Source organism: Mandrillus leucophaeus, unplaced genomic scaffold (genome assembly GCF_000951045.1).
Source record: "Mandrillus leucophaeus isolate KB7577 unplaced genomic scaffold, Mleu.le_1.0 Scaffold327, whole genome shotgun sequence".
Classification (NCBI taxonomy): Eukaryota; Metazoa; Chordata; class Mammalia; order Primates; family Cercopithecidae; genus Mandrillus; species Mandrillus leucophaeus.
The window spans coordinates 2,456,789-2,469,428 of NW_012103443.1; the positions used below are offsets into that span (position 1 = coordinate 2,456,789).

Sequence of the window (12,640 nt, forward strand, 5' to 3'; positions counted from 1 at the left end):
TGTGCATAAATCTGTACTGCCATTTTCATCAGGTTTCTATAATTTCTAACATGTCACTGAACTTCCCTTACTCCAAGAAAATATAAATGCTTATTTATTTTACTTTAGTAATTTTATTGTTTGTTCTCTGTTGACAAAGTTTTAATCCACCTGGAATTTATTTTCATATGAGGATATAGGGTAGATCTAGCTATTTATTTTTAAAATTCCAAATGAGGCTGGGTACAGTGGCTCATGACTGTAGTCCCAGCACTTTGGGAGACTGAGGTGGGAGGATTGCTTGAGCCCAGTAGTTTGAGATAAGCCTGGGCAACATGGCAAGACCCCATCTCTACAAAAAAAAAATACAAAAATTAGCCAAGCATGGTGGCATGCACCTATAGTCCCAGCAACTTGAAAGGCTGAGGTGGGAGGATCACTTGAGCCTGGGAAGTCAAGTCTGCAGTGAGCCAAGAGCATGCCACTGCACTCCAGCCTGGGCAACAGAGTGAGACCCTGTTTCAAAAATTAATACATAAAGTAAAAAATAAAATTCCAAAATAGCTAGCAAAATACCTAACACAATTTCTAGTATAGTCTATCATTTTCTAACTGCTTTGAAATCCTTTTTTGTTATGCACAAGTTATGAGTATTACTTGTGTTCATTTCTGTACTTTCTCCTCTTTTCTGGTAATCCGTATTGCTATTTCTGCACCAGTACCATACCTGCATTATACTGTAGGTTTATTTGTTTATTGCCTGTCTCACCCCAGTATAGTGTAAGTTATCTCATGAGTTATCTTACAAGTAAGCTCTATATCTCCCACTATTACTGTATTATTTTTACTTTGAACTGCCAATGTGGTAAATTTTATTGATAAATTGCCTTGCATCCCTGAGATGAATCCTATTTTATAATTTTTTTTACTACTAAATTCTATTTACTAACATTTTATTGAAAGTTTTTATATAAAATGAGATTAATCTGTAGGTTTGCTTTTATTTCCCATCTCCCACTCTCAGGACATTTTTGCTAAATTTTGGTATAGGTATTATGCTGATTTCACTAAAAAGAACTGTGAAGATGAAATGGTATAACGCTAAGAGTTTGCTTCTTAATTACTTGGATGAGAGAAGGGTGGTGGTGGTCATGAAATATGCCTCTCAGATCTTCCACTGCCAGGAGCACAATGGACTACCTCCAGCTGCTGTGCTCTGAAATCAATTCATCACCAGTTTACACAGAGGTCATGTTTCTCATGGACTATTCCCAGTCAATGACTTTGTGCAGTAGAGATCTTAGGCAGGCCTCTTCTTAGGGAGTGGGGTACTTTTCTCACATGTCACCTTGGCTTAAGGATTTCCCATTGGCTTTGCTGAAACTTTTTGAAAACTCCACTGAGGTCTAAGACATTTCCTACCCAACTTTCCTTCCTCCCTTCTCTTCTCTACAGGAGTGAAACCTGCATTTCATTCTGACAGCTCTGTTAGCTCCCTCTAGTTCCCTTCCTTTTTTTCCGCAATAAATCTCTTGTCCATCTTATCCTATCTTCACATTTGTCTCTCAGAGTTCTGAAACTAACATACAGAGATCAACGGAGATATTGAGTTTTAAAAATTGGCCATCTGGCCGGGCATGGTGTCTCACGCCCGTAATCCCAGCACTTTGGGAGGCCGAGGTAGGCAGATCACAAGGTCAGGAAATCGAGACCATCCTGGCTAACACGGTGAAACCCCGTCTCTACTAAAAATACAAAAAAAAATTGGCCAGGCGTGATGACGGGCGCCTATAGTCCCAGCTACTCGGGAGACTGAGGCAGGAGGCAGAGGTTACAGTGAGCCAAGAGGTGCCACTGCACTCCAGACTGGGCAACAGGGCGAGACTCCATCTCTCACACACACACACAAAATTGGCCATCTGTTGATGGTAATTGTCAAAGGTAGATGATGGGCATATTTAATCATCCACTGTACGGTCTGAAAAACAGGAAGTCAAATGAACAAACATTTTTCAAAAGAAAACATAACACGCAGCCGGGCCGGGTGCGGTGGCTTACGCCTGTAATCCCAGCACTTTGGGAGGCCGAGGCGGGCAGATCAAAAGGTCAGGAGATTGAGACCAGCCTGGTTAATACGTTGAAACCCTGTCTCTACTAAAAATACAAAAAATTAGCCGGGCGTGGTGGCGGGTGCCTGTAATCCCAGCTACTCGGGAGGCTGAGACAGGAGAATGGCATGAACCCGGGAGGCGGAGCTTGCAGTGAGCCGAGATGGCGCCACTGCAGTCCAGCCTGGGCGACAGAGCGAGACTCCGTCTCAAAATAAATAAACAAATAAATAACATACAGCCAATAAACATATGAAAAAATGCTCAACATCACTAATCATTAGAGAAATGCAAATCTAAACCACAATAAGATACCATCTCACACCAGTCAAAACGGCTATTACTGAAAAGTCAAAAAATAATAGATATTGGCAAGGTTGCAAAGAAAAGGGAAAGCTTATACATTGCTGGTGGCAGTTCATCCACTGTGAATAGCAGTTTGATGGTATCTCAAAGAACTTAAAACAGATTACCATTCAACCCAGCAATCCCATTATTGGGTATATACCCAAAGGAATATAGATTGTCCTATCGAAAAGACACATGCATACATATGGTCATCTCAGTACCATTCACAATAGCGAAGACATGGAATAAACCTAAATGCCCATCAACAGTAGACTGGATAAAGAAAATGTGGTATATATACACCATGGAATACTATGCAGCCATAAAAAGACAAGGTCATGTCCTTTGCAGCAACATGGATAGAGCCAGAGGCCATTTTCCTAAGTACACTAATACAGGAACAGAAAACCAAATACCACATGTTCTCATTTATAAGTGGGAGCTAAACATTGAGTATGCACGGACACAAAAAAAGGAACAACAGACACTAGGGCCTACTTGAGGGTGGACAGTGAGGATTGAAAAACTACCTACTGGGTATTATGTTTATTACCTGGGTGATGAAATAAACTGCACACCAAACCCCCACAACACACAATTTACCTATTTAACAAACCTGCACATGTACCCCCTGAAACCAAAATAAAAGTTAAAAAATTTTGCTGGTTGGGCATGGTGGCTCACACCTGTAATCTCAACACTTTGGGAGGCCGAGGTGGGAGAATCACCTGAGGTCAGGAGTTCGAGACCAGCCTGGCCAACATGGTGAAACCTGTTCTCTACTAAAAATACAAAAATTAGCTGAGTGTGGTGGTACACTCTTGTAATCCCAGCTACCTGGGAGGCCGAGGCAGGAGAATTGCTTGAACCCGGGAGGTGGAGGTTACAGTGAGCTGAGATTGCGCCACTACACTCTGGTCTGGGTGACAGAGTGAGACTCCATCTCAAAAAAAAAGGAATAAAATGCCTAATAAAAATAAATAAATAAAATTTATCAAAAAATACATAAATAGGAAGTCCATTGTCATCTCTATTGTATTAACATATCTATAGTAAAAAGTTCACATTAAAAGAAAAGAAGAAAGAGAAAAATGAAGGCAGGAAGAAAGGAAAGAAAGAAGGAAGGAAAAGATAGAGTGACAAACATACATAAAATAATCACTCAGGCTTAACATACCCTGCTTTGTTCATCATATGAGAACATGCATTTAAAAACAAATACAACTCTGAAGCCTACCTTCGTGCGTGTGTGTATGTGTGTATGTGACTTTGAACAATATCTACTAGCATTTGTCTCTCATTTCTCCCTTTCCCAAGTGCCTGAAAACTATTAGTCTACTTTCTACCCCTATGATCTTCCTAACTAAACATTTCATACAAATGGAATCATACAATGTATGTATTTTATGTCTTCTTCTTTCTTTTAGCATAATGTTTCCAAGATTCATTCATGTCATAGTAGATATCAGCACTTCATTTTTTGTAGTGACTATATCCATCGTATGGATATACAGCGCTTTATTTATCCATTAATCAGTACATTGACATTTGGGTTGTTTCTCCTTTTTGACTATTCCGAATAATGCTGCTATGAACATTTGTATCCAAGTTTTTGTATGGATATATGTTTTCAATTCTCTTGGTTAAATACCTAGAAATGGAATTGCTGAGTACCATAGTAACTCTAGGTTTAACATTTTGAGAGACTGCCAACCTGTTTTCCAGTGTTTGCCAATTTATAACCCAACTATCAATGTATTAAGATTCCAATTTATCCACCTCCTAACCAACACTTGATAATGTCTGTTTTTGTTTGTTTGCAGTGTTATGAAGTAGTACCTTATGGTTTTGATTTTCAAATCCCTACTGACTAATGATATTGGATATTGAGCATTTTTCATGTGCTGTTAGCTATTTTTATGTCTTCTTTTAAAAAGATGCCTAGTTAAGCTCTCTGGTCTCGGCTGCAGAAGCGACATGACGAAGGGAACGTCATCGTTTGGAAAGCGTCGCAATAAGACGCACACATTGTGCCGCCGCTGTGGCTCTAAGGCCTACCACCTTCAGAAGTCGACCTGTGGCAAATGTGGCTACCCTGCCAAGCGCAAGAGAAGGTATAACTGGAGTGCCAAGGCTAAAAGACGAAATACCACCGGAACTGATCGAATGAGGCACCTAAAAATTGTATACCGCAGATTCAGGCATGGATTCCGTGAAGGAACAACACTTAAACCCAAGAGGGCAGCTGTTGCAGCATCTAGTTCATCTTAAGAATGTCAACGATTAGTCAGGCAATAAATGTTCTGGTTTTAAAAAATACAAAAAAAAAAAAAAAAGATGCCTAGTTAAATCTTTTATTCTTTTTTCTTTGCTCATTTTTTAAATTGAGAAATTTTCTTTTATCGTTAAGTAATAAGAGTCCTTTATATATTCTAGATACATTCCATTGTTAGCTATATGAATTGCAAATATTTTCTCTCATTATGCAGTTATTTTACATTTTCTCGATGGTGTTCTTTGAAACACAAAAGTATTTAAATTCTAATGAATTCTAGTTTATCTATTTTTGTTTTACATCACTTGTGCTTCTGTTGTCATGTCTAAGAAAGCAATCTTAATACCAAAAAAAATTTTTTTTTGTGAGGCAGAGTTCCACTCTTATTGCCCAGGCTAGAGTGCAATGGCACCATCTTGGCTCACTGCAACCTGCATCTCCTGGGTTCAAGCAATTCTGCCTCAGCCTCCCGAGTAGCTGGGATTACAGGCACCTGCCACCATGCTCAACTAATTTTATGTATTTTTAGTAGAGATGAGGTTTCACCATGTTGGCCAGGCTGGTCTCAAACTCCTGACATCAGGAGACCTGCCCACCTTGGCCTCCCAAAGTGCTGGGATTACAGGCGTGAGCCACTGCACCTGGTGTCAATGCTTAATACAAATTTATGAAGATATTTTCTTTTAGGAGAATCCTTAAAAGAAAGTTTTGGCCGGGTGTGGTGGCTCACACCTGTAACCCCAGTACTTTGGGAGGCTGAGGTGCGCAGATCACAAGGTCAGGAGTCTGAGACAAGCCTGGCCAACATGATGAAAACTCATCTCTACTAAAAATACAAAAATTAGCCTGGCATGGTGGCAGGCACCTGTAATCCCAGCTGTTTGGGAGGCTGAGGCGGGAGAATCACTTGAACCCGGGAAGCAGAGGTTGCAGTGAGCCAAGACTGCGCCACTGCACTCCAGCCTGGGCGACAGAGTGAGATTCTGTCTCAAAAAAAAAAAAGAAAGAAAGAAAAAGAAAAAAGAAAGTTTTATTCCTTTTCATTTAGGTCTAAAATCTATTTTGAGTTAATGTTTTTTTGTATGTGGTGTGAGGTAGGAGTCCAACTTCATCCATTTGAACATGAATATTCAGTTGCACAGCACCATTTGTAGAAAAGAATTCTTTCCATACTGAATTGTCTTGGCATTTTTTTTTTTTTGAAAACCAAGTAAATGTAAATGTAAGAGTTTATTTCTGGACTCTCAGTTTTAGTCTATTAATGTATAGGCTATGTTGATGCTAGTACCACATTGTCTGTGACATGACTGTACCTTTGCAGTAAGTGTTGAAATCAGGAAGTGTGAGTCCACCAGATTTGTTCTTTCCAATATCATTTTCAATATTCTGGATCTCTTGAATTTTCATATGAAATTTGTGATCACCTTGACAATTTCTGTGAAAGAGGTAGCTAGGATTTTGTTAGGCATTGGATTGAATATGTAGATCAATTTGGGAGGCGTTGCCATCCTAACAACATTAAGTCTCCCAATCCATGAACATAGGACATCTTTCTATTTATTTAGATCTTCTTTAAGTTCTTTTAAAAATGTATTACAGTTCATTTTTTTTTTTTTTTTTTTGAGATGGAGTCTTGGTCTGTCATCTAGGCTAGAGTGCAATGATGGGAGGCTCACTGCAACCTCCGCCTCTGGGGTTCAAGCGATTTTCCTGCTTCAGCCTCCCAAGTAGCTGTGATTACAGGCACGTGACACCACACCTGGCTAATTTTTGTATTTTTGGTAGAGATGGGGTTTCACTATTTTGGCTAGGCTGGTCTCGAACTCCTGACCTCAGGTGATCTGCCTAACTCGGCCTCTCAAAGCGCTGGGATTATAGGCGTGAGCCACTGGGCCCGGCCATGTATTACAGTTTTTAGTGTAAAAGTCTCGCACTTCTTTTGTTAAATTTATTACTAAGTGCTTATTCTTTTTGATGCCATTGTAAATGAAGTTGCTTTATTAATTTCTTTTTTTAGTTTTTATTGCTAATGTATGGAAATATGACTGATTTTTATATACTGATACAGAATTCTGCAAACTTTCTAAATTTATTTGTTACGTCTAATAATTTCTAGTGGATACTTTAAACTCTTTTTAAGGAAAGACCATGTCATCTGTTAGAAGAGTTATTTTTATTTCTTCCTTTCCAATCTGGATGCCTTTTGCTGCTTGTTCTTACTAAATTGCTATGGCTACAGCTACCAGTTCAATATTTCTGGATCAATGTGTGAGTCTATAAGTTGGCCAGTTTGGTTGTGCTTGTCTGGGCATAGCTGGGTTCAACTGTATATGACCATCTATAGCTCTACACTGAGGCAGTAGACTCTAGAATGGAAGTTGGGTTTAAATCTTCTCTACAGTCTTTTTGAACCTGTAGCTACCAATATTTGTTGTATCACTGGAGTACAAGAGGCTAAGTCCAAGCCATGAAAACACCTCTGTAGTTCCTGCTTATGTCAATGGGACAGGAAATACACTCTGCTCGGAAAGACAGGGTATTGCAAAGCTAAGCGAAAGAGGGGTAAATGTGTATTTTTATTAGAGAGAAATGAGTAACCAGGACAAACTACCTGAATTGAAAAAAGTCTGGGAGTAAAGATGGTGTGAGGGACAAGTTAGAGAAAGTATTTTCGCATTAGATTCATAGTGCTTTCTTTGTTTACATGTTATGGATGGGTAGTTTGATCAGATCTGCTATTTAACAAAATTAGTTCATTCACTCATTTAACATTTACCTCTATGCTACCACTCTGTCAGGCAGCAGAATTCACACAGTTCTCACTTTACAGGTCCTTTGCTCCTTCAGGTAGATTCCTACATCACTCTCTGTGTGCTTCCCTATATTCTGCCCATATACCTGTAGCACTTTTTATTAAATTTGCCTCAAATTGTCCTAATTTAGGTCTGTTACTTGTTTCTTGCTAGAACCATGACTAATATATATTTATTGATAAGAGTTTCAAATAATGCCACTGCAATTATTAAAATAAGACTACTCAGTATAACATTTCACCATTTTTTGTACTTCTTTTTATCCTTACAAAATATCCCTCCAGGAAAACATAGCCAAAATATGTTTTAAAGTGTGTTGCTTTTTTATTGCTACCATAATATATTACCACAAACTTAGCAGTGTAAAACAACACAAATGTGTCATCTCACAGTTCTATAGGTCAGAAGTCCAGGTTGGCTTGGCTGGTTTCTCTGCTTCAGGTTTTGCAAGGCTAAATCAAGAGTTGGTCAGCCTGGGCACTTGTCTGGATGCTCTGGGGGAAAATTCACTTCCAATCTCACTCGGGTTGTTGACACAAATCAGTTTCTTATGGCTGCAGGACTGAGGTCCCCATTTCTCTGCTGACTGTCAGCTTGGGACCACTGTAAGCTCCTAGAGGCTACCCTCTAGTTTTGGGGAATGGGTCTCTCCATCTCAGTGTCAGCTACAGCACATTGAGTCCTTTTTATGCTTGGAATCTCTCTGATTTCCACTTCTGCAACGTCTCCTCTGCTTTCAGTCAAAGTTCTCTGCTTTAAAGTGTTTATGTGATTAGATCAGACCCACCTAAATATTTCGGGCAAATTTTCCTGTATAAAGTCTATACCTTTAATTGCATCTGCAAAGTATTTTTTGCCATTTTAATGTAACCTCTTCAGAAGGTCCAGGGGTTAAAGTGAGAATGTCTTTGAAGACCATTATTCTGCCTACCACATAAAGACATTTAAAAAATGATTTTCTCGGTCAGCTGCGGTGGCTCATGCCTGTAATCCCAACACTTTGGGAGGCTGAGGCAGGCGGATCACGAGGTCAGGAGATCGAGACCATCCTGGCCGACACGGTGAAAGCCCGTCTCTACTAAAAAAAAAAAAATACAAAAAAAAAAAAATAGCTGGGCGTGGTGGCAGGCGCCTGTAGTCCCAGCTACTTGGGAGGCTGAGGTAGGAGAATGGCGTGAACCTGGGCCGCCGGGGGGGCGGGGGGTAGGGCAGAACTTGCAGTGAGCCGAGATTGTGCCATTGCACTTCAGCCTGGGCGACAGAGCAAGATTCCGTCTCAAAAAAAAATTATTTTCTCTGTGATTATGTCACCAACTTAATACATAGTTAAGATTACTTGTTTAGGTAATTTTTTTAAACTTTTTCTTTCAGAATAATTTTAGACTTACCAAAGAGTTGCAAAGATGGAACATATAATAATTCCCATATTCCTTTGTTCGGGTTAGTTTTGACTTTTAGAAATTTGTTGTTTTTTAAATTATGTAAAATATTTTATTTTGTTTTGTTTCAGTTCTGTAGAATAGTCACATGATTCCAAAATCAAAATAGTAAAACCAGATACATTCCGAGATTTGGCTTCATACCATCTTACCTTACTCTTCTTTCTTTTCCCTTTAAAAAATCACTCTTTTACTCCCACTTATCTGCAGATACCCCCAAATGCTGTTATATCCCTTAGCCTTTCCTACCCGAAATAGTGATTCTTCAGAGGTTGTTTCCTCTTTCCTCCGGTGTTTTTAATCAGGAAAGGGAAAAATACTATGATGGAGCTTAATGATATATTCTGCCCAAGTAGAGCAGAGACTAGCAAAGGCTTCAGGTGGAACATTCAGGTGTCTACTCAATCACAGACCACATTCCCACCACTCCATGGAATCACTGGATATCATTCAATACAGCCTATCAGAGTTACTTCAACTGACCATATTGCCTGTATTCCAAACACCATCAATAGTACAACCATCATCAGTTTGAAAACATTTTAAGGGGAATAAAAAGAGTATGTCCACATTAAATGAGCACATAGATTGTGTGGGATGCATTCCAGTTTCGAAAGTGTAAAAAGCATAAGATAGAAATACATCTTGGCCAGGCGCAGTGGCTCACGCCTGTAATCCCAGCACTTTGGGAGGCCAAGGTGGGAGGATCACAAGGTCAGGAGTTCGAGACCAGCCTGACCAACATGGTGAAACCCCGTCTCTACTGAAAATACAAAAATTAACCGGGCGTGGTGGTATGCACCTGTAATCCCATCTACTTGGGAGGCTGAAGCAGGAGAATCACTTGAACCTGGGAGGTGGAAGTTACAGTGAGCAGAGATCGTGCCACTGCACTACAGCCTGGGTGACAGAATGAGACTCCATCTCAAAAATAAATAAATAAATAAATAAATAAATAAATAATAAAATCATAAAAATATATCTTAGAACAAGGAGATATGGTCCAATTCAAGTCATTCTGTAGTTAGATTAGACCCAACCTGAATATTGTCTTCTTTCTTTTTTTTTTTTTAATCAGTTTGGAATTCTGGTAAAGTACGCATAACAAAATTTATGACCTTAACCACAGTTCAGTGATATTAAATACATTCATAATGTTGTGCTACCATCACCACCATCTATCTCCATAACTCCTTTCATTTTGTAAAACTGAAATGTTGTATTATTCCCTGGCAACCGTCACTCTTCTTTTTGTCACTATGGTGTTGACTACTCTAAACACATCATATTAGTGGAATCATATAGTATTTGTCCTTCTGTGACTGACTTATTTCACGTAGCATAATGTCTTCAGTGTTCATCCATGTTATAGCATATGTTGAAATTTCCTTCCTTTTTAAGGTTGAATAATATTTCTTTGTATGTATATACTATATTTTGCTTATCCATTCATCCATCAATGGACACTTGGATTGTTTTCATGTTTTAGCTATTAAAAATAATGCTGCTAAAGACTTGAGTGTACAAATATCTCTTATTTGTGGTTCCCATGGAGATTACACCTAATACCTTAAAGTTATAATGCTGTAATTTGAATTTATAGTAGCTTAACTTTAATAACACACAACTTTGCTCCTTTACAGCTTCTTTTTCGTCTCTTTCAATTGTCAATATCACAAAATTACGTTTATACATTGTGTACCCCAAAGCATAAACTAATAATTTTTAAAATACATTAGTCTCTTAAATTATGTAGAGAATAAAATATGAAGTTACAAGCCAATGTTATAATAATACTAGATTTTAATCTAATAATGTTTTAATGTATTAGTCTCTTAAGTCATATGGAAAACAAAAATATAGTTACAAACCATTATAATACTTTTATAATTGTCCATGTAATTACCTTTATTGAGATCTCTATTTCTTCATACAGCTTTTAGTTACTGTATAATATCCTTTTATTTTATCCTGCAGAACTCCCTTAAGCACTTCTTGCAGAAAAGTTCTCATGGTCACAAACTCCCTCAACTTTCGTTTATCCATGAATGTCTTATTTTCTCCCTCACTTTTGAAAGATAGTTTCGTCAGATACAGAATTACTGGTGGGTAGTTATTTCCATTTAGATTTAGCCCTTTGAATATGTTGGCCCATTGCCTACTGGCCTCTGAAGAGTCTGATGAGAAATATGCTGATAATGTTATTAAGGATCCCTTGTATGTGACATGTTGTTTCTCTCTTGCCACTTTCTTACTTTTTCTTTCAAAAGTTTAATTACAAGGTGTCTCATTGTGGGACACTTTCAGTTCATCCTACGTGGGGTCTATTGAGGTTCTTGGATGTTTATATTCATATGTTTCATCAAATTTGGGAAGTTTTCAGCCATTATTATTTTTGCATATTCTCTCTGCCCCTCTTTTTATCTCTTCTCCTTCTGAGACTCTCATGTTAGTTATGTTGGTTTGCTTAACGATGTCCCACAAGTCCCTTTGGCTCTCTTCCTTTAATTTTATTTCTTTCTGTTCTTAGACTCTATAATTTTCATTGTCATATTTTCAAGATTCCCGATTATTTATTCTGCCTGCTCAAATCTGCCTTTGGGTCCCTCTTGTGAGTTTTTAATTTCAGTTATTATACATTTTAGCTCCAGTATTGCTTTTTGTTTTCTTGTTAGGCTTTCTATCTCTTCATTGATATTTCCATTTCTTCATACATGTTTTCCTGGCTTTCTTTGCATCTTCTTTAGTTCACTGAGCATCTTTAAGACAGTTGTTTTCAAATATTTGTCTAGTAGGTTCTCCATCAGGTCTTTCCAGGAACAATTTCTGTTGGTTTATTTTTTTCTATGTCAAGCCATACATTTTTAATTTCTCTGTGTGCCTTGTGATTTTTTTTTTTTTAGTTTTGTTTTGTGATTTTTTTGGTTGAAAACTGGACATTTGAATCTAATAATGTTGTAATTCTGGAAATCAGATTTTTCTCCCTCCCAGGGTTTGCTGATTTTTGTTATTGTGTTTTTTTTAATTGTTTTGGAGGTTTTTCAATTGTTGGAGGGTGTCTCTTTGCCAAGGATCGGCCTGAGGTATAAACTTAAAGTCTTCTTAAGTCTTTTCTGGGTCTGCATCTTCTCCTTGGCATCCATGGTCACTTTCTAATTTTCCTAGATTTTATGGTTGTCTTACAAGTTTTCTAGTCTTTAATGCCTGGCTCCCAAAAGGGGAAAAAACAAAGAAATGAAAACGAGGAGAGAAAGAAAAGGCCACTGGCCTTTAAGTTCTTTGGAGGTCACTTCCACTGGAGGAAAAGAGGCCTGAAACAATGAGAGAAGTGCAAAAACAATGGCCGCCTGCTTCTTGTCTGTACCACAGTGATCAGGAGGAGCAATCATCAATCAGAGCACAAATCCTCAATATTTGGAAAACAGAATGCTTTTTGTTCATCCTGGCTCCTACAAGCTGTGAGCAAGCTGCTCCTGGAACACAGGCACACTTGCCTGGGCGTAGGGATGAGTGGCTGCTACTGTGTTAAAAGCTAAAATTGACTAAAATTAGCTACAATTTACCATCTTAACCTTCTTTGGTAGTTGCAAGCTTTCAATAGACTACAGAGTTCCACAGTAGTTACATCAGACAGATTCTGCTAGTGCAATTTTTATCAATATGCAGAGAGAGATTCCT

General features: G+C 38.4%; 1 pseudogene across 1 annotated transcript; it reads left to right on the plus strand.

The window, feature by feature from the left end:
- Positions 1-4,390: 4,390 nt before the first annotated feature.
- LOC105545392 lies at positions 4,391-4,765 on the plus strand (annotated as a pseudogene). The gene has a single exon (XR_001006910.1). The product of XR_001006910.1 is annotated as a 60S ribosomal protein L37 pseudogene (transcript).
- Positions 4,766-12,640: the final 7,875 nt, after the last annotated feature.